Genomic DNA, 20,771 nt, shown 5'->3' on the forward strand with positions numbered 1-20,771 from the left:
CCTCCCGCATGGTCCTAACCTCCGTACACTTTGGTCCCCACTCCTGTACAAAAAATAGTAAAGTTCAAAAATTAATAAAACTCCAAAGTATATGTAGTATATTACATATAATAAATGGACCATGCTTTTTTCGACATCTAATTAGAAATTAAAAATTAGAAATATATAGAGAGAATAAAATGCCAACTATAATACGCACCCCAAAATTAGCTACTCCCACTATCCGCCGCGCAAACCGCAGCCACCAGCCAAAAAGTCCCGCGCTCGTGCTCGAAACAAAAATCCCAATCTCAAATCCGGCCCCTCACATCCATACGACATCTCCGCCCAAACACGCGGCCCCTCACATCCAGAAACCGACGCTCGGTCTTTTCCTGGCGATTCTTCCCCTCTCGCTCTCTCCTTCGGCAGTCGGCAAGACGGCGACTCCCACTGTCGGCGCCCCTCCTCCCCTCCACCGCGACGCCCCTCCTCTCCTCTCCCTGCTACGTTCGGAGGGGCAGGACGCCGCCGCCTTAGCCGGTACTGCTGGCCCCGCGCTGCCGCTGCCAGCCCGGGCTGGGCGGGCGAGCTGGCTGGCCACGTGCCGCCGCTGCCGTCCCTGGCCGAGTGGGCAAGCTGCTGCCGCTGCCGTGGCTTGGGTGGGCAGGCCCTGCTCGCCCCGGGCTGGGTTGGGCCTGGACCCGGTCCTGATCCATGTCGTCTCCGTCCGATCTGCGCCGTGCTGTGCTTCTTCAGCCCTCAACGGTGAGATCCGGCACCGTTTTCTCTTGATGAATGTGTATGGAAGTTCTGTGAGATGTACTGTAAACTGTGGTTCTAGGGTCAGGGTTGGCCAACAATCCCTCTCCTCTTTGCTCTATTTTTCTTTTCTGTAATTTTGTATCAGGCGGTGCTTCAGTGATTAGTTTCAATCAGATTATGATTTATTTGCCAGTTCTCTTGGCTTATTTGATCTTGTCAGGATAAATTGATTTGTTTCAGTGCACCAGCTCAGCAGCGTACAATAGATTGATTATTGACCTAGGCATAAACGAAAACTACTTTGGATTCTTCTGCTGTTAGCACATACTTATTCTTGAATCAATGATTGTCACTTTAGTTGAGTCAAAGCTAGCTTACAGCAGCGATAGAGGTATATTACCATGTATTGGGTGGTATATAGATCATAGTGTTGTAAGATTCGCAACGTTTCAGTGACTGTTACCATGGATTTTGGCCTGCTACATGTGTATGTATTTGTTTTCAATTAGTAAGTATATGCTCACTTATATTTAGGGTGTGTTTAGTTCGCGAAATGAAATTTTTTGGATGTCACGCCGGATGTTTTGGGGATGTCGGAAAGGGTTTTTGGATACTAATAAAAAAAACTAATTACATAGCTCGCCTGGAAACTGCGAGACGAATTTATTAAGCCTAATTAAGCCATCATTAGCGCATGCTAGTTACTGTAGCACTTATCCGTAGCACTTATGGCTAATCATGTACTAATTAGTCTTAAAACATTCGTCTCGCGATTTCCAACCAAACTGTGCAATTAGTTTTTTTTTCGTCTATATTTAATACTCCATGCATATGCCGCAAGATTCGATGTGATAGTTTGAGGTGAAAATTTTTGGGAACTAAACCAGGCCTTACACCCTGGATCTATAGCAATCATTATGTTGGCAAATATTAGCTACTCAGTCTGTAACTCTATAGCATATCAGTGGCCTTGTTACCACTGATTTTGGGCTCCTAGCTTGGGGGGAAAGCTAATTTGCTCAACAGCATGTAAGGTGTTCCTTTTCAGGGATGACTATAAGATTAAATTTCTGTACCATTCTTGCTCTTTAGTTGTGAATTTGTGACCCTATCTGAGATTGGTGCACTTGCTGCTGTTGCTTTCCTTCATAGTTGATTAAGATTGCACTTACAAATTGCCCCTGTTTCAGAACATATTCTTCCCTTAGAGGACCTGTCAGTTCATCTACTTTGGTTTCCCTGTGATGCTAGCTGATGGTACGTCTGTTTTCCTATATATACTTTGGTTCCCCTGGCAGTTCACTTCATTTACTAACTGGTTAAATTTTTGCAATCCTTTTGAGTACCTGAGTGTGACTGGAAGTGCCACAAATTTGAGTTTGACATTTGGTGTTGAAGAAACCTTCCTCTATGTTAATTGAGATGTTGGTAGTCTGTTATAAATTGATTGACTTGCCTCTTCTTTTTTCTTGGTAATGTGTTTTCTCTGACAATTGGTGAGACAAGAAAGGGAAATTTTGGCTATAGCTGTATTTTGCCACAAGATGTAGCTTAATTGTTATTGTTCAGAGATGGTAATTTTATAGCTCTCTGTTCTCTGTTACAGATTAAGCTCAAGATAATCAGTGGACATGTCCTGATCATGCTTGTAATTCAGTGCTTCATTGTTTAACGAGTTGTGATGCAATATTTGCCAAGTTTATATTGATACACACCACTTTTGATCTATTTCTGCCATGTTAAAACTATTTTCCTCGACTGCTTGTTTGCTTCATGGTGTCCCAGATTGTTGGATAAATTCCTGTTCGGCATAGCAAGATGCGTATAAGTTCTATATAATCTGTGAATATCTTTTGGCATGAGATAAATCTGATATTTAATCATTGTTTTACAATCTTGCTGGTAGGGCGCCGCGAAGCAGCATTCTTTTCTAGTCAGTACTGAAAAGACATACCATGACACCATAGCTGGAGTAACAGAATATATAGTAGCAAACATATATTATTACATTAATAAGGGAATCATCGATTCTTAGGTTCCATGGTCATTTTTTGGTGCGCATTAACTATGTTCTCAGAGGACACTTTTTAGAAATATTGCCTAATAAGCACGCCTTCTCTTTTTCCTGCATGAGAGAGCATTTGTTCTGAAATTCTCAGCAATTGAAACATACTATCGATGTTGTGTTCAGAACTGTCTACCTACTTCTCCATGGTATGCACATCCTCTGTCCTTTCCCTGCTTAGTAGATTATTGTGTTTGCCTCAATACCTAAACTTTTCCTAGAAATGTTGCACAATTGATAACGAAACAGACCAACTCAGTTATGCGAGAATGACATGCTAAATGAATTTATGTAGTGATTGTGATTTAGAATCATTGCACACAAGTGCTTGTAATGATTTATAAATAAACAAAGAAATCTGCTACTGCTACTCTATTATGTAAAATGTAAATAACCAAACATATTCAGTATTTCAGTGTTGGCTATTCAGATTCAGATATTCAGTGTACACTGCTTCTTAAATTAAAACAACGAATTAACAAAAGAATCATGTAGTTTCTTCCTTGTGCTATACTTTCTGGAAAATTTTCTTTCCAGTTGCTCTGTCGATCTCGTTTTTTGTTGATTATTAAAAGGGCGTACCCAGTGCAGTGAGCTCCCTCGCCTGTGCAATGCGAGGAGACCGCGACTCGAACCCAGGACCTTCCGGTCACAGGCGGTAAGACTCTACTGCTTGCACCAGGCCCGCCCTTCGTTTTTTGTTGATTATTAGTTGTACTTATTATTCAAAGTGCAGGCTACTGAGGGGCAGGTGGAGGCATAGTTTGCTAACGCTTTGGTATCCAACACACAGCTGCATCGTCTTCACATGGAGGTGAATTTAGTTCTGGTTTGGGGTGGACTAGCTTAATTAGCAAGGCTTAGCTTCAAGCTTAAATTGTGCAAGTGGTTTTGCCGTGTTCTCTGTAGCAATCCTATGCATGCTATGATGAGATGCATCTGAATCTACTTCATTATATCATGTGATTATCATCTAAGTCTAGTGCAAACAAGTTGCCATATGATAATCATCTAAGTCTAGTGCAAACAAGTTGCCATAAACATACTTCTGACTGTGCTTGGTGATTATCATCTACTGGATTAACAAGACACATTCTGTTTTTGACAAATGGTCTATACCCTGTAGCTCAATATTCTGTTCTATCAAATTTGGTATCATCTCTATAAATTATTGTTGCTGCAGGGTACATTCCATTAAGCCCAGCAGCCGATAGCAAAACACATTGCCATTGCTGTAAGAAAAAATTGATCATATCGTCTTTTGATGGATCATTTTTTACTTTTGAGTGATTCTGCAAATTTATTTGCAAACCTGCTAGTCTTTCGTTTAAGATTCCAAATTGCTGACTTTGTCAACTCAATGCTGATGTTGCCAAAATAATAAAATTTCAGTTTGCCTGATGCATATAACTTTTAGGAGCAAGATGGAGTTTGAGTGGAGGCACGAATGCACGATTGATGGGATGATCAACATCAAGACAACCTTTGCTGCAGTGCTACATAGCTCATTACATTTTGATGTGTTCAAACTAGCTAGTGTGTGTTGGATACCTTATGTGTGTTTAGTTGTGCGTGTGTTATCGACTAAGTTTGACATCGGATGGTTTCATTAATGATTTGTACGAACAAAATATATTTTGGTTTAATGGATGTCTAAATGCTTCATTCATCGTATATTGTTCGGCGTGTAATTTTTGTTTGAAGCCACCAAACAAAACTTTGCAATTTGGACTATTGGCATAATCATTTTGTGTTGCAATATATGCTATAGCAAGTTAACAACAAACAAATGGTGTGGCAAGAAATCTCATACCAATGAAACAATGGGCGTGGCAATAGTCTCCAAACTAGAGCAACACAATAGTAAGCGTGGCAATAGAGGGTCCAAGTATAGCAACCAAGTATTGATCGTGGCAATAGAGACTTTCACCTATAGCAACCAAACATTTGTCGTGGCAATAGAGGGTTTCATCTATAGCAACCACATATTTAGTGTGGCAATAGAGAGGCCACCTTTAGCAACCAAATATTTGTTGTGGCAATAGAGGATTTCAGCTATAGCAACCACAAAGATAGTGTGGCAATAGAGAGGCCACCTCTAGCAACCAAACATTTTGTCGTGGCAAATAGAGGATTTTACCTATAGTAACCATAGAGATAGTGTGGTAATAGAGGGTACATCTACTGCAATGCAATTGATGCTTGGCAATAAGGTCTAATAGAGGGTACATCTACTGCAATGCAATTGATGCGTGGCAATAAGGTCTATTGCAACACCCATTGTCGTTGCTAGTACAACTATTGCCACTCTTTGGGTATGTGGCAACAGGTATCTCTAGCAACAACGGATGTGTTGCAATAGTTGCTATTGCAACACCCACGGTGATTGCTTATAATATGGCTTGCAACACTATATGGTGTTGCAACAACACTCTATTGTGTTGCAAAAGGGGAAAACCTATTGCAACACCAAATTGAACTATGGTGCAAACTTTAGACCACGGTTGCTGTGGCAACGCCTCCCAATGAATTTTTTGTGTTGCAATTTTGTCTATTGCAACCATTTTTGGCATATTGCAATATTTTTAGGCCGTTGCATCAGGGGACCTTGTTGTGTGTACAAGGAGCCCCAAACACACAAGTGGAGGTAGCCGACAACTCCGGTACTTCCCCACTCTTACTCACTCCCTATACTAGAACTAGCTAGAGAGCTAAGATATGAATGGAGCTCTTCTCTTCTTGTCACATTGTGTCTCTCTTGTGTTGTGTGTTGTTGTCTTGAATGAGAGGGAGTGAGGGGGTATTTATAGGTGGAGAGGGGGAATGGTGGCCTCTCAATGCGCCATGTCAGCGATCCATGTGTCTCTTCACCTTAGCCCTTGGATCAAACCGTCATAAGATGAATGGTGGAGATGGAGTGGAGTTGTGCTTCCTTGCATGCCTTCCTATCTTAAGCAAACCACCATTCCTCCATACAATTCCTCTAGAATACACATGGCACCAATGTTGGAGAGGCAGTAAGAGGCAGCACATGAAGTTTGGGCCTAAACGGGCTAGGTAGGGGGGTGGCCGATCCCAAGGGTTGGCCGACCCTTGACCGAACCCTCTTGTCATCGCCTTCATGTGGTGGACTGCTAAGTGGATGTGGGCTGCTCCTTGGGTGGTCTTGCGCCCAAATAACTTGAGTTGATGGGCCTTTCTATTTATTCTTTGTGCATGTCTGCTTTACGCTTCATCGGAAAGCGCCTTCTTGGTGTATTTTCATGTATTTGTGTTTATGTCCTGCAGAATAATAATCTCCAAATACATGTGGAATTTGGTCAATGGTCAATGCATATGTGTTTAAGATTGCTTAGCCACCGGTGTTTGTTTTGTTGTATTTCTTGTCCACTTTAGGTACATTTCTTGTGCTATTCCGATATGTCCTTCTACAATTGGTCAAACACCAAAACTTATGGAAATTGTTAGTTCTAAAGCCCTATGTCTAAGTTTGGTGTTTATTTGAGCATATTTTATATGAAAGTTGGTGATTAGAAATTGGAGTTAAGGACCGCCAACACCCATCTCATCCACACACATTCTCCCATCCTAATCACACACATCTCACCACACTCTCACTCTCTCTAGGCGGCAAGGACAACTCTCTCTCTCGTGCCTTGCCTCAACGACTCATGCCAGATCCACACAAATACCCAGGGGAAGAAAAGAAGGGACTCCTCTCTCTAGTCAAGTGAAGCAGTAACGTAGGAAAGGTCCATAGCCATGAAGAAACGACATATGTATCAATCGATCAACCAAAACTCTGCAGAGGTTTTACATCCACCAAATACGCCATCATTAGCGGTGCCCCACCTAGGCTGATTTGTGCTTACATTCTAAACTAGGAGGATACCATCCTGCCACTTAGCCCTAAGACACCCTAGATCAAACAATGGCACGTTGAGACTGTGAAACGTAAATACCGGGCCAATGGCAATACACACCTAGAAAGGATCGGGTCCCAATGCCCTCACCTCCCACACTATCAACTACAACCTAGCAGTGATAAGCTTAGGCCGCAATCATCTCCTTATCCCATGGAGCAAGTGGGTGTAGGTTCCTATGTACTGGTTCCTAGAACATATCAGTGCTTAGGGTGACTGACGAGATCCTAACATATGGGTATGTTAAGCCTCGGGATCTATGGTTCCTGACCAAAGAGACTCCCCAGCCGACCCCTCTAGGATTGTCTAGGGGCTCAGGGGCTATACCCATTAGGTACACTCGCACGCACCCTCAGACTAAGGAACTTGCTCGAGTCTGAGCATGCCAGGGCCTCTGCTTAGAGCTTGAGGGCTCGCCCGAGCCTCAGGCTCTCGATTGACGAGAAACCTGAGCCTGGCCCTCAGCTCTTGCCTAGCCTACGACGACAGCCAAGGTCCAGGCATAAGAAGACATGCCCCAAGCCATCAAGCTCGGGGACTCCTCGACGTAGCACCTTGTGCGCCTTGCCAGCCGCTCCCCCGATAGGGTCACGCACGGGGCATGACACAAGAAGACAAGTTCCCCCTTGACCTCTAGGGGTAAGGATGGCCAACGGGCTGGCCCGGCCTAGCACGACATGGGCCCGTGCCAGCATGGCCTGGTAGCCAATGGGCCAGCATGACACGCCGTGCCTCTCGGGCCGTGCCTCATAGGGCCACGGGCCTGGCCTTCGGCTCAGGCATGGCCCAATGGGCTGATTTCCATGCCGAGCCAGCCCAAGAAGCATGGCCATTTTCACAAGCCATGCCAGCCCAAGGCCCACTGAGCGGCCGCATGGGGAGGCGAGGAGGAGGTGGCCATCGGGGCTAGGAGCGGCGGAGCTCCAGATCTCGAGGGTAGGAGCTACGCAAGTGGCACCCTCCCTCAAGCGATGGAGAGGAGGGGATGAAGAGGGGGTGAGCGAGATGGAGACTAGAGAAAACAAGGAGGGGAGGGAGTCGCTGGATCTGCCCGCCCACCCGCTCCTAGCCGCACGCCATCGAGGGAGACTAGGGGAGGGAGGGAGGCAGGGACGGGGAGGAGGCACCATGCCAGCATCGAGGCAAGGGTGTGGAGCTAGATCCATGGTGGAGAAGACCCAACATGGCCAGATCCACAGAGGTGATCTAGTGTCGTCGTGGAGGTGAGGGATGGTGAGGAGGACGACGAGCATCACAAATCTAGTGGAGGCGGGATCAAGGAAGGAGGCAACATGAGGCTGAAGATGGTAGTGGTCGCCGCCCACCAACAAGCTTGTCTTGGCACCGGATCTACATCGGAGCGGAGCTCGGGGCCGGCGCACTCGCTCCCATAGTGGCATTGCTCAAGGAGAGGGAGGGGTAGGGGCGTCGGTGTCCACACTCGGCCATCGGCGCTGCGAGGAGAGGAGAGGTCGCATGAGGAGCCAAGGATGCCGAGGAGAGGGAGGAGACATCCTAGACTCCTACTCCCACGTCCGCTCTCGCCTCGCCCGATGTGAGGGAAGGGGAGGGGGTGTCTGCTGTGCCGGCTCTAGGGTTCAGGGTGAGGCGTGAGGGAGAGCCGCCGTGGGCATGCCTGCTTATATATGAGAGGGGAGGTAGGCCAGGGACAGCGGGGAGCACGTGGGCCGCGCTGTGCCTTGGGGAGGGGAGGAGGAGTGAGGAGGAGGGGGAGGCTGGGCCACTGCTGGGCCGACCGACATGGGCTGGGCCATGTCGTGCCAGCCCATGGGCCTGAGTAGCGGCCCAGGCATGGCCTCCTCCCTTGGGCTAGGCCAGCCTAGGCCCACATGTCACCGGGCCGGGCCATGCTCGTGTCAATCTAAAAAAGCGGGCTTCGTGTCGTGCCATCATGCCTCAGGCTGCATGGACATTTATATCTAGGGGCTTAGGGGCTCCCTGGCCCACACATCAGCCCCTAGAGCCGACCTCCTTCGCCACCAAGAAGACTCTAGAAGGTCCACCTGGGGGAGGCCGGTCCAAGCCGACATAGCCTGACACGCAGAGTGTTAGAACAGAGTAGCCGAACGACGTCTAGGGCTTGTTTAGCTCCACGACATCACCACGGTCCATAGAGCACCGCTGCAAGACCCTCCTAGACTCCGATGTATGTAGACCATAGGCTCAACCCCCCAAACCACCATGTACCCAACCTATCTCTATATACAAGGGGTAAGGTCAGATCCTAGAGGGGGAAGGACAATCCTAGATAGATCATTCCATTTCTCATTCATCTGCTCCTGCTCGGCACCAAGAGCAGAACAACCTAGAGAGAGAGGGGCACCGAGATCTCCTCCACTGCACCCGTCGTCTTCCCCCTCTCCAACGAGGGGAAGACTCCACCGGCGATGAGGGAACCTTAGGATTAGTACCAAGCTAACCCCCTACCAGATCTCTTCATTCCTCCTGTACACTCTATTGTAACCCCCCAATTTTGGGTGCTCTTAAGGATCATCAGCTGCTGGACGTAGGGCATTGATCGGTCCAAACTAGGATAAACCATTACGTCCTCTCTATGATTTTTGTGTTCTTGAGTCCATCCAAGCCACCAGAGATATGTACTTTGACACCAACTCAAACAACAATGCTTGTCGCTGTTTTGACACTGCGATAGATAACACGCTAGGTAGGGGGCAGTGTCAAGTGTGATTCAGGCTCTACGGTGGCCGGAGCCACCCGCCTCATCACTAGAGCAAGCGACACTGCCCTAGACGATGGTGTTCACTTCACTTGCAAGTTCTTCATCACGGCCGACGCCTTCGCTCTGGGCCAAGTCCTCTACTTTTGGAGCTTGGTGTAACACCCTAAAAATTTGACCTAATTTGAAAATCACTAAAAATTTAAACTTTTTAAAACTTGGCATAGGAACTAGAATATATAACCAACATAGATAACATTTACCAAATAAATTAACATAGGAAATAAAACTCGATGAGTGAAACTTTGTGTGTGAATGTTTAGTTGACTTGTTGAACTTATGGTCGTACACCTTGCATACTCGTGCATTCAAATTTGAATTCAAATCATATAAACATACGCATATATATATAATCTGGGAAATAGAAAAGAGAAAGGAAAATAAGAAAAGCCACTTGGGCTCAATCTCCCCTCTCCCTCTTTCAGACCGCAGCAGCAGCCCACCTCCCACCCCTCTCCTTCCCTTCTCCCACGCGAGCCGGCTCCGTCCCGATGCGCGCCCATGCCCCTCCCTTCCCCCTCTCCTTCTCGCTGACGCCCAGGTCCCGTGTGTCAGCTTCGTCGTCCACCTCCAAAGTCGATAGCCGTACACGGCGCAGCGCTGCGCGTCAACACCCGCTAGCACCACCCTGGTACCCACGGATGTAAACGGTTACATGATTCGACATGAGACCCCATGACACCCCTTTTTCTCCTGTCCCCTCTCCTCCATCACTGTGAACTCAGCAACGCTGATGTGATGGTCACCACCGCGCCGAGCCACCAGAGTAGCCACCAAGGCACTTCAACATGCGTGTGGGCAAGCTCCAACTATGGTGAAGTGACCTAACAAGGTCAACCATGAGCACACGTGGTGGATAAGAGTGGCTAGGGAAATATCTTGTCGTAGGGACACCGACCTAGCCGGCCTATAAATAGGCCTAGTGGGCAACGCTCTCGCCTCGACCTCTCTACCATCCACTCCATCGAGGGTGGGAACACACCATCTCCCCCTTCATTCCACCTCTCCCCTCTTCCTCCCCACCCTTTTCCGATTTCCTCCAATTCGGGAGTTCGTCGCGCCACCTTCCCTCTTCTTCTTCTCCGCTGTGTCCTTGACCGATTGAAGTGATCGGTAAGTCCTAGAGCCCCTCCCTATCTCTTTTGGTAGCCGGCGAGCCCTACTCTGCCAAGTCGCCATGACCATCGGCCATCACCGGCAAGGTCGCCCAGGGCACCACACCACCTCCACCACACTCACCGCTCACCCGCACTCACGTACACGCTAGCTGTTGCGACGGTAGACACTCGTAAGGCCAGGTCCACAACACAGCGCTGCCGCTGTCCCTCCACTGAGCCACCACCATCGCTATGAGCACCTGTTGTCGATGGCAACCCCACCATCGGCTACGGTGTGACCCTGCAAGCACCATACACCCATCATCTTTCATCACCAAGGGCCGACACCGCCGATGTGACCAACTCTGGTGAGCCGAGCCTTCCTCCTTCCCTGTTCTAACATCACAGCAGTTACCCCTACCCGCCACCGTTTCCCCTCTCCCCTTCACTGTCTCTGACGTGTGGCCTAGGCACGTGACGGCATTACAATCGCCTCCCATCCGTCCCTCCCCCTCTCTTTCTCTTTCACTGACCTATGGGCTCAAGGCCAAAACACTGCTGCCACCATCTCCGCTGATGTAGGCAGGGTGGCCCACCTATCATTCGCACACACACACACACACACTACACACACAACACAGGGTACACTTTAGAAAATGCTGGGTACACCCGCCTAGTGTACAAAGAGAGCTAAAATTCCTTCTTCCCAGCTTAGAAAAATTCCTAGAAAATTTGTAAATAAACTAGATGCACTAGGGGATTCAATCATGTAGTATGCACATATTTTCATGCACCAGAAAATGCATATAAAATTCCACCTAGTTAAATAGCTATAGGATAAACTTATAAAATATATAACTTTTAAACCCTAACTCCTTTTTACATGAAACCACCTCTAAAATTCATCTAAAATCCAACCCCCATTATTTGCACCTAGTACCACCATATTGTTCTATGGTTGCTTTTGCCTTTTCTTTTGTGGTTAGTGGTAGTATTATTTCGATTGATATGCCTGACAGATGATGGTAATCGTCAGGAGGACAAGGACCTAAATTTTGTAGACGTGTCGGAAGGTGACAACGACAAAGCAAGTCCTAGCTCCCCTCCCTACCATCTTGCTTTAAACCACTAAAATGCTAAAACATGACTATAAGATTATTACCCTAGAATATGAGCTTGGTCATTATGATTATTGTTAAATTAACATAAAGGATTATCTTGCTATTTCATGAGCTCCACACTATGACTAGATTTAGGGATAATAATGGAACTTAAAATTGTTAAACCTAAAACTAAACCCCGACATGGGGCGAGTGGTGGTATACTATGGAGGTAGTATACCATGGCAGGGATGCCTGGAGAGTATTCCTATGGGAGATACTCGCCTCAGTCACATAAGGACTAGATCGTAGTCCCTCTCGCCTAGTGAGATATTACGTACAACCACATGTCTATATGGGTAGGCTTGATCTCACACCCCATTAGATAGAAGTATAATTTCTACTAGGAGGCCGGTGTAGGCAGCGGAATATTAGGAGCCGACATGGGGGATAGGTTTTCTTCTGTGGTCCGGTTAGCGTGGATGCTATGTGATCTTCCACGTTAAGCTTTTGGTTTTTGGCCGCATTTGAGCCCTTGATTTTCTTGGCCGTGTTCGAGCCATGTTTTCTTTTGTGATGATTTGGTATCATCATGTTGGGGGGATTTGGTATCTTCCCGGTTTTCGTGTTTCCAACCCCTCAGAAGTCGTAGTAGAGTTATATGGACATCTAAGGTCGCGTACATTCGGGTATGAGGTCTTGTTAGGTCTATTTTGTCCACTGATCATGGATGAAGTTGCACCTATCATGTTGGGAAATTTGTACACCTCTATAGAGTTACTTAAACCTTTTCGAATAGCCACGTCCTTGGAATGGGCAAATGCTAGGATGGATACTATGATTAGTTTTACTTTTATGTGGAATGAAACTAGTAATGGAATTAATGCTAATCTGGGTACTAGTGGGAATGGTAATACTCCGCTAGGGCCCAACCCCTAATTATAATCACCACTACACTTCTATTTCCACCCTATGGTCGGGGCTTGCTGAGTACGTATGTACTCACCTGTTGTTGACACACAGACCTTGGCACTGAAGAAGACTATGACTTCGACGAGGAAGCGTACCGTGAGGATTAGGAGTCCCATAAGGAGATACGTTTGTAGGAGTATGACATCGAGGCTAGGGTTTTGGCCGTGCCCAAGTTGCCTATGGAATAGGACACCGCTTCACTGTATAATAATTCCGTTGTAGAGACCACCAATAATGTCATTTCACGGCCGTAGTCTTTGGCTGGATATGTAGCCTATGACCATGCCCATTTGGGCTACTATTGTAAGACCTTAATTCTAGATATCAATAAAAGCTCGGAACCTTTTATTATATATCTATGTACCATTACTGTGATTTAGTGCGTATTTGTGCGTGATCTTGGCGCAAATACGGATGCACTTAGGACTCTCAAATTGAGGGGCCGACAGAGTGGTATCAAAGTCGAGCTTGACCGTAGGATGAATCCCTAGGATTAGAACGCGTTAGATTGTTTTATAGCAATACTAATAACCAAAAACCTAATAATAGTAAAGTTGACAAACTTTCCCCAGTGTCGTTTCTCATTTGCAAAAATGTTTCTAACCCTTATGGTGAATTTTTGCAGCAATGGATGACATATGGGAGCGTTCGGACTGTTTGACTGTTGGAGGATTCCCACCACTCCTTCAGGAGACACTCCAGCGCTTAGGTTACACTGAGCCTCCCATGTACTACTGTTTACACCAAAATTTGGAAGAAGAGTCACATGGACTCGAAAGCTCCCAAGATAATGTCAGTAGGGAATCAATTGCATGCAGATTGGAATCAGCTAATTCGAATGCAACACAAGAATCGGCTTTCTTCAAGTAGCGCCGGCAGATAATGACAAAGGCTACGATCGGCGCCAGAATGAGATATGATGGACTCTACAAAAAGGGAAAGATTAGAGTCCAAGTTATCTTAAATTAGGAATGTTTTCTCTTAGGGCCAAAGATTGTGATGAGTCGTGCTTAGATGGGAGTCATACGTAGGTCTCGGGTATAAATATCAAACCCCGACTATTGTAAAGGACACACAATCAATCAAATACCAGTTATTTACTTTTTTTTGGCTCTGACCACCCCTTAGGAGTAGGAGTAGAGTAGATCCCAACAAGTTCTTCAGCAAGTACGGTTGCATCGATCCGATCAATCTCCACTGCTTGTCTGTAAGTACCGTCATGGCTTATAGCTCTATTCGTACAGCTGCATCGATCCAGTCGACCTCCACTGCGACTCTGGTATGAGTTAGTTATGGACTCTTGTCTAGTTCAAGTACGGCTGCATCGATCCGGTCGACCTCCACTGCTCGAACTAGATTAAGGTCAAGTTATCGACTATATCTATGGGTGGCGTTCCTTCGGATAGATTCATTAAGTTACTGATATTGCCTATTGCTTCTATTATTTATTTAATTACAGCAATATCACTTCGCCCAATTGGGATTGATCTAGATCGGCCTTATATCTTTCTTAACCCATCATTTGTTAATTTAAACTGATCTAATCTACACTTTAAATGATGAGTTATGTTTTATTGGCTGTTTTACATCAATCTTGATCGTGCATAGCGTGCGGTTAAGGCGTGTTTGATCTTGAGTAGATCTATTGGCTAGCGAAAACTGTTCCATGGCCCGTTATCATGGCCTGTGTGATTCTGCCTCTCACTCCACTGTTAGCACCGTGGAGTGGGGATCGTTACTTGGTAGATCTATTTCTAGGAGGACATGACCTTAACTGTGCGCTATGCCTGAATCGACTGTTTTAGCCGATATCGAGCGCTTTCATGAATAGTTTGCATCACAAGATTGTTGAAGTAGCGATAGGTTGAAAGATATTTTAGCCCCATTATCTTATTATTGTATTACGGCCTGCATGATTCTGCCTCATGCCCCACTGATATTAGTAATAAGTTAGGGTTATCGAGTCTATTGTCGTCTCTACGGCCTGCATGATTCTGCCTCATGCCCCACTGGTCATAGCGATAGATGAGATCTAATATGTTCATTAGATTTATCTCTATTAAATTGTTGAATGATGATGAACTGTTTCTTTTATAAAGGAGTTCGGTTACTTGTAGTGATTGGCTTAGCATGAGCTAATTATTGTTAATATCTTGTTGCCATTGACCAATATTTGTTTAAAGAATGATATTCATCCTGAATGATAACCGATTCTTCTTACATAACCCCATGAGCTTTAACCAATTTATTCTTATGAATATGCTGGAATTGGCTATTTAGTCGATCTCCTTTCATATCGGTTCTCAAAGCCGCACATTTGGGACTGTCTGGCAATACCGGCATGTTCCACCCTTAATTACTGATAAGCTCTTCGAACTAGACTTCTCCTCATGAAGTTTATTAATCGAGTACCTTTGTTTGCTCTAAAGATGAGGGTTCTTGTTATGATGCCTCTAATGGCGATGTCACCTTCTTCTACCAAACCCATCTTGGTTCCGAGTTTGGATTTTTGTTTGACAGGTTTAGAACACTTGTAGAAATTTGGAGAATCAAATGACTCCCCCATACTTTGCTTGAAGTGTGTTCTGCTCATAAAGACAAGGTAGAGATCAAGTGCATGGACTTTATTGGTGGGAAAACACCAACATAACCAAAACTTTATTTATTCTTCTCTAACCTCAGGCACATTGGATAAGATGAAGTTGGTATTTTGCTTTGTTCAATTATAACATGGGTGGTAAGATCAGAAGGTTAACCATGAATGTAACATTTGAGTTTATTTAGCAAAAAGGATTGTCTATCTTTACATAATGTATCAAACTTTACATGATTATAACTATCATCTTCTAGAGATAAGATGTGCACTTTTTAACTCATTTGGTTAAGACTATGAGATCAAGAAAGTGGTGTTAGGAACATACTAAACATGTTGAGTTAATCAGGTTAGATCAAGTAGAACTGTAACTTAAACATGTTTGTTTCTTATTTGTGTGCCTACCAGAGTCAAGGAAAAACTTTTAAATAATGACCATTTACCTTAGGATGTTACCTTTGTCATTGGAGCATGATGACACCATATGACAAAGGGTAGATGACTCATAATGGTCCTTCCCTTTTTACTTGAAGTTTTCCTTATTCGGTTAGCCTTGTAGCTCGGGATGTTCATGGACTTCTTTCTCCTAGATTGCATCCTTTCTTTCTCATCTTTTTGTCATACCAATCTTGCTATTTTGTTGGACCTTCCACCTCACCCTTTGTTTTATGCCTCAATGATTTGTTTTCACAAATGATCTCCTATTGTTGAGGGCTTATTAGGTCCAATGATCAAGACATCTCCTTGCATTTAGCTTTTCTTTGCATCATCTAATCCAGGAGATGAGGATGCGACAAGTTGCATGTTCTTCTCTTGTCAACCTCTCTTTGATTTTCATTAATTATTGGTTGACGAGATGCTATTCATTGGAGCTACAGACTTGAGTTCCTCTATCCATGATGAATGAGTTGTGTCTTCTTTTCACAAAGTTAATGTAATTCATCATGTGCCTTGCTTCATCTTCGATTTGAATTTATCTCGTGACTTACCCAAATTGAATTGAGGGTTTCCTGCAGGGGTTAGTCCAACAAAATATCCAATATCTACTAAAGCATACTATCAGCTCAAAAATCAACCTAGACATCATGTCTAATTTGATTTAGGAAGGCATTTTAACAGAAGCACCACGCTTAATTTAAAAAGCCTTTGGAAGTAAAATTAGCACACCTATTGGTTCAAGAATCAAACTAGACACCGTATCTAATTTAATTCAGGAAAACTGCTTAAACTAAGCACCATGCCTAATTTAAAAAGGTGTATGAACATACTCTAAACCTTAAGCATACTATAGCAAACAAAGATAGTATGAAAGCATTATAGAGATTTACTCAAATGGAGATGAAAAGGCATGATTATTATTTAGCAAATTGAGCATAGCTTAAAGGTAGAGTCAACCAAGATGAATTAGCAACATGATAAGAGATGTTTTTAGGGAAGTATATCCCCTAGCTTGAATTTTGCAAGGCAAAATCAAGTTTGGATGGATATGCTTAAATGTTGCATGATAATTGGTTGGACATACCTACGTCATCATCCTTCATTCTTCTTGCTTCAAACCTAGAATGGTTAGTGATAAAAATACCCAAAGAAATATTTTCACAATTATATTTCTATGCTCATTTCACAAGGGCATTACAACAAAAAGTGAAAGCTCATGTTATCTCCCATTAGTGCTTGTTTTGGGGAGAAAAACTCACCCTTGGGAAACCTTCGAATTATTTCTAATTAGTGAAGTGGTTTCCCCTCCAACACCAACCTTTGGGTGCCTATCTTAAGATTTATTCCAATGAGATTTGCAATATTTATGATAAACATATGCATCTACAACCACCCTTTCAAAGTCTTTATGAACATGGAGTATGAGGGGGTTGAAGATCTCGTGTGTGGCAATGTTGGAGAGACCAATTAATTCAGGAGATTTCTCATACGAGCATGGATTTGATGAGGTGTCCATAAAATAACTTCTATGCTCATCTATGTCATCTTCATTTTCAAGCTCCAAGGGTGTTTCTTCATGAATGTCCATAGGAGAAAACTTTGTCTCCATCATTCCATGCTTATGACATTCATTGGATGTTTTATTGTCTAGGATTTCCCATGGATCGGTGACTCTCAGGTTGATCTCATCTAAGGACTCCTCCAAACTTGGGTGAGTCATATTTATTAAGGAGATTGACTTAAGCTCATCGTTTGGATCTAAATTAAGTTTGGATTCTACCCATAAGATTTTGTCCTTGTCCATCCATTCTTTAGCAATGGCATATGAGTTCTTAATACATTCCAGCCATTGTCGTTGCTCTTGTTCGTCATCCTTGTGGCCTTTATGACTCCTATACTTTGGTTGTCTTAGTGGATTTCTAGGGTCATCGTGAGACTTAGGAGAAAGAGCATAAGAGGGATCATTGGGGTCAAGGATGGGTTGAGAGATGGGTTCAGATTAGACATCTAATGTGGGCATAGAAGGGGAGAAGATAGGATTAGCTAAATGACTCAGCTCTCCTTCTATAGCATCACTTGACATGTCACCTTTGAGTTCTTCCTAATGTCCTATACGAGAATAAGGACACTTTCTAAGAGATCCCTTCTTGAGAGGATTTGAATTATATTCGCTCAAAGGTCTCTTGTGAGGCTGGAAGTTTAAGGTTTCCCCAAAATCAGCATCAAAAAGATCATCCTTAATTTCAAAAGGGATTTCCAAAGGTTGAATTTCTTCTTCCCTTGGAGGATTTTGGCGTATTGATAGTTTGAGATTGATAGCTAAACCTTGGGATTGGAGTGGTTCTGATTTGGCTATCAAAACTTCTTCTTCTTGTTTGGGAGATAATTCCTTCTCTTCCTCGGGGAGTTTATTATGAATGCTAGTGCAGGGAGTCTTTCCACTAATTCTATCAAGTATAGATCTTGCTTCACTAATAGACAAATGAAGGAAAGCTCCTCTAGAGGCTTGATCAAGGGTTTACGCAGAATCCTCGCTAAGACCCATATAAAAATGTTGAAGGAGCATCGGGTCTAAAATAGTAAGGTCTGGGCTAGTGGTAATAAGATCATTAATACGTTCCCATGATGTGGCAAGAGATTTTTCTTCTAGTTGTCTAAAAGATAGAACCTCTTTTCAAAGGCTGACTACTTTAGAGATGGGAAAGAAATGTAAACAAAATTTAGAGTATAATGTTTCCCAATCTCCTTGCATACTTCCTACGATTTGACTATACCATTATTTAGCTCTTTTAGCTAAAGAGAATGGAAACAACTTTGATCTTAAGGTTTTGTCAGACATGCCCACGATACGTAGGCATGCGCAGGTCTGTTCAAACTCTCATAGGTGTGAGTATGGGTTTTTATCGCCTTCTCCCAAGAAGGATTGTTCTCGAATTAATTTTATAAAATATGGGCACAACTCATAGCTAGGTGTTAGGATAGGCTCTGAAGATTTTAGTGGTTTTAGGCTTATGCTAATGGGTTTAGCAAATTGATAGATAGGAGTGAAATCCATAGTGAAAAGGAAAAAAATAAAAGATAAAAGATAAAAGATACAAAGTTAAGCTAGGTTCGTAGTTAATTCAGCAACCATTTCCCTAGCAACGGCGCCAGAAAGCTTGTTGGTATTTATTAACACACATAGATAAATCCGCAAGCGCACATATTCCAAGTATTGTATCCATAGGAAAACATGTGAGACTAACTATGATCTAACTTAACTAGGGGTAGCAACAAGGTTAGGATAAACAGGTGCATAGAGAGGATAACTGAGGTTCTCTAGTTCTAACTTGGGTAAGCTATATCTTCTACTATTCAACTAGGGACATTACTTAAGGAAAGACACTAGCAGAGGATGCTTTCCATAGTAACTGGGTCCTACTTGGCCTACAAATGGGAGGTGGACTACAAAAGATTCAACAAGGCTACAAGAGTCACCCTCGTGAGCTACCACCGATCTAGAATGTAGAGTGCATCCATGATTAACCTAAGTCTATGCACCATGCTTACACTTACGATTAATACTTTACTTTCTCTAGAACAGGAATAAAGCACTCAAAAGAATCATGAACCTGAAGAACAATATAAACAAGATGCTTACTTGAATCAGAAGTTGATTACCAGAGAAGTCTTAGAAGCAAGCTCAAATAGAACTTGATCCTGCCAAGGTACAAGCAGTAGAGAGAGCACCAATAGGCCGGCACCTCCTCCAAACTCTTCCCTCACTCTCCATCTCACTATTTCTATTTATAAGACTAGATCCTACGGAGGACTAATCTTCTCTTGATAGCTGACTCGATCCTAAAGATATGAATTAGGGTTTTAGGGATAGCTCTAGGGAGGGGGATCTAGGGTTGTATATATAGGGGGTAGCATCAATTTTGGACCCTCGGATCAAACCAACTTGAATAAATGGCGTAGATGCGATCTTTAAGGCGGCAGGAAATCGACGTAGCGAGGAGGGGCTGACCCGTGGGACCCATAGGCCGGCCGGCCTACAAGTGCACCCCCCCGTGTTAGCCTCTCATGGTCATCTTCAGTGGAGAGTCCTCTGGTGTTCTCTGGAACCTTCTGGAGTTGCTTACGCCCTAAAAAAACATGATTTGCTTTGAGGAATAGGTCCTCCTTGATGGTTTTCTGGATAAACCATGCTGAAAACACAGATTCACCAAAATTTGTGGAATTTGTTAGTTTAAACACCTATACCTATGTTTGGTGATGGAATTGAGCATATATGCAGGTTATGTTGATGATTTATAATTGATGTTAGTGACCATCAATAGGGGGCTCAACGGGGCAGAAAGGGTCTCTACAGCATCACGGGGTTATGGCATGTGCATCAAGGGGCTAAAGGCGGGGACCTTGAGGATCTAGGCGGCTGATGTCAGCGTCGCGACAGCTCTCGGTAGCATGGTGATGACGGCAGGGTCCTTTAGGCATCGGTGAGGCTCTAGTAGGGCTCCTTCGGCTTCCTTAGGCATGGTGATGGCGGGATGTGGCGAGGGGGCTATGGCATCAATTCAAGCCAAAGGTGGCTCCTTTTCTTCGATTGTGGTCTTGGGCGAGCCAAAAGACCCGATGACGGTGACCAAAAGCCATGGCGGAGTCTGCACCATGATAAGGCACGCGGTGGAGCTCCGGTGAACTAGGGCAAAATGGGGCCTTTCCGTTCAACCAACTACATGGCAAGGTGTGTGAGGTTATGGCGAAGCTCGATAGTCGGTCCTCATTGCGTGAGGTGACCGGAGTCTCTCGAAACACATCTGATACGGTGGCGACATGGCCCATGACCACGCCGGTGTTGCAAAGGCGGCTAGTGCCTCTAGGGCTCCTAGGCTAGCACTGCTAGGGCTAAGCAGGTCCCACGACGGCAGTCCAACCTCTACCATCCTAGCTCCGCTAGGACAGAGCTTCACCACAGCGAGGTATGGCCGCGGCAAGCGCGCACTCATGTAGTGCGCTGACATAGGCATTCTTGAGCCTAGGTGGCTCGATGTCGCTATGCTATGGCCGTTGTGCATGTACGTGCATGCGCGGTGTCC

The 20,771-nt window shown here is 44.5% G+C and overlaps 1 long non-coding RNA gene across 1 annotated transcript; it reads left to right on the forward strand.

The window, feature by feature from the left end:
• The first annotated feature begins 309 nt into the window (after nucleotides 1-309).
• On the forward strand, nucleotides 310-4,479 carry LOC136484931 (uncharacterized). Its single transcript, XR_010766266.1, has 4 exons — nucleotides 310-747; nucleotides 1,935-3,467; nucleotides 3,546-3,623; nucleotides 4,227-4,479. It is a non-coding gene; the product is annotated as an uncharacterized lncRNA (long non-coding RNA).
• Nucleotides 4,480-20,771: the final 16,292 nt, after the last annotated feature.

Source organism: Miscanthus floridulus, chromosome 10 (genome assembly GCF_019320115.1).
Source record: "Miscanthus floridulus cultivar M001 chromosome 10, ASM1932011v1, whole genome shotgun sequence".
Classification (NCBI taxonomy): Eukaryota; Viridiplantae; Streptophyta; class Magnoliopsida; order Poales; family Poaceae; genus Miscanthus; species Miscanthus floridulus.